This window comes from Aplysia californica, unplaced genomic scaffold (assembly GCF_000002075.1).
Source record: "Aplysia californica isolate F4 #8 unplaced genomic scaffold, AplCal3.0 scaffold00128, whole genome shotgun sequence".
Lineage (NCBI taxonomy): Eukaryota > Metazoa > Mollusca > Gastropoda > Aplysiida > Aplysiidae > Aplysia > Aplysia californica.
In genome coordinates, this window is record NW_004797398.1 from 1,030,531 (window position 1) to 1,032,903 (window position 2,373).

Consider the following 2,373-nt stretch of genomic DNA (forward strand, 5'->3'; position numbering starts at 1 on the left):
ATGATGATGATGATGATGATGATGATGATGATGATGATGATGATGATGATGATGATGATGATGATGATGATGATGATGATGATAGCTCCCACTTAGTAACAATACATCTCTAAGCACTTTACGATGCATTCATCTCAACACAAAACACTAGAGAATGAACACATGTATACGAACATACTCTTTAGACCAACACTAGCACATTAGCAGACATCTAGGCGCCCAGAGAACGTATCTAGGCAATAGGTAAACATCAATAACATGCACTGCCACAGCACAATCGATGGCCAATTTGCACATCACATTAAAAAAATTAACTTAACAGATCAATCTTTAAGCGGTCATTTCCGTTCGATACAGGTAACAGCTCTAGATCTAGGCACTTTACGAAACACCTTCTACGTGTACATGTTCACGCCAACAAAAACTAACCATTTATAATGCAGTTCGTAGACCACCAAATTACAACTTCGCGTTGACTCGTAAGCAGACACGTATACATACGGTGCATACTATCGCAACGTACAATCAATAATGCTGGAAAGCGCAACATTTTTTCTTTAAATTAAATGCATGTGGTTTTATGCCTCCATCAATACATTTCAGATCATTTAAGGAGGGGGGGGGGGCTTCGATTCTGCCTGTCAGGGCCAACCCAGACCGAGAAGGAGACTACTACATCCCTGCAGAAAGACCGCGATACTCGATAAAATCCCCCCCCCCCTGGGACTTGAACTCAGATCACCCGTATGCGACAGCGAAGCGACTAATAGCTACACCGCAGACGCCGGCGCAAACACACCCATATTACTTGCTTATAATTATAAGACAGTACATTAAACATGACATGCTTGGTATGCCAAATTACATTCTACTAACGCCACTATAAACGCTATTAGATCCAAGTAATTCAAGAGGTTGGACCTCCGAATCTACCGTTCATCGCGGATAGAAACCAGCCACAATGTTGTTGTTTTCAGGTAAGTGTTTTACAACCCAATCGACACAATTTAGATTATTTGATTAAGTGGCTTGCAGCTTCGATCCTGTCCATCTGGGCTAACCCGGGATGAAATGTATACGACGTCCTGGTACAAAAAAAAAAAGATGTGAACTCTTGAAAACATCACAACCAGCAAAAGTTCAAGAACACTCCGGCTTGGCTTCGAACCTGCAGGGCCGACCACCCGGACTCTAGCATGATACTAACTGGGCTGTGCTGATGTCTCCATACAGCATAAGTCAGAACGTAAAATTCCAATTACTTTCAAACTGAACTGTGCTGTTTGAACTACTACGGATACAATCGAACCTGCTCTAACAATTATCTACCTATTCAAGACAATCACAATTTACAAACGATAACTTCCCACTCCTACTATAGGGCTCTTTTTTATAAAATGGTATATGTTAGACTTCCTCCTAAAACAACCACTTTTCTGCTTGAGAATGGCTGGTCGTCTTTTACCCTTTCGAATGCAAATTAGGAACGAATTGCAATACACAGTTCTAGTTTTCAACGAAAACAGCCGCATTTCGAAAGGGAAAAAATAGACCACAGAACTCCTTTTAAAAGTTTACCTAAAGGATCAAGCCACACAACAAAATGCACAAACGATTCGTCGATTAGAGCAGGAGTGAGTATTTATAATGTCAAACATGAATCAAAAGAGAGAAAACTTACCAAGATACTGAACTGTGGCGATAAATATAATAACCAATACAAGCACAACTCCGTCCTTGATCCAAAGCACGTGTGGTTGGAGGGCGCCACAGGTAGGTCCTACTTCTTTAGTTTCCCTCTGTTGTTTCTGTCTGTCTGTCTTACTTTTTCCCAGCGCTAAATGACCACTATTGTGTCGATGTGCTTCTCTTTGCTCAAACTCAAACAATCCAAAGCGTGTCAGTGTGAGCCAATAAAATGTAGTATTGATGACACAAGTGCAGAGAACAGGTTCAAGGATAGGTCAAGAGCGGAAAACATCCACGTTAGCAACACAACCTTGAGACGCTTTAATAAATAAGCCTAACCATTAGCAGCTTCCGTCGATAATAATCGGTGAGGACGTCATATGAGGTTATGCACTATTACGTGGGAAGTTCGGCCAATCGATGGAACAACCACGGGCCAAGCAGTGTCAACCGCTGACACTACACACACGACGCAAGGAGTAGTGTACTCTCCAGATTTGAGCTGTTGCAAGTTATAGCAGCTGTTGTGGATGGGGTGAAAGAGCACTAGAAAGAGGAAGAGAATGAGAAAGAAAAGAGAACAGGGAGAGAGAAAAAGAGAGAGAGAGAGAGAGAAAGAGAAAGAGAGAGAGAGAGAGAGAGAGAAAGAGAGAGAGAGAGAGGGGGGGAGAGGGAAGAGGAAGG

The 2,373-nt window shown here is 42.1% G+C and overlaps 1 protein-coding gene across 1 annotated transcript in view; it reads right to left on the reverse strand.

Moving 5' to 3' along the window:
• Positions 1 to 1,765, reverse strand: part of LOC101845617 (purine nucleoside phosphorylase) — a 104,757-nt gene extending 102,992 nt beyond the window's left edge. Inside the window, exon 1 of the mRNA XM_005096416.3 lies at positions 1,682 to 1,765. The gene's annotated coding sequence lies outside the window, so the exon portion shown is untranslated. The remainder of the gene's footprint in view (positions 1 to 1,681) is intronic.
• Positions 1,766 to 2,373: the final 608 nt, after the last annotated feature.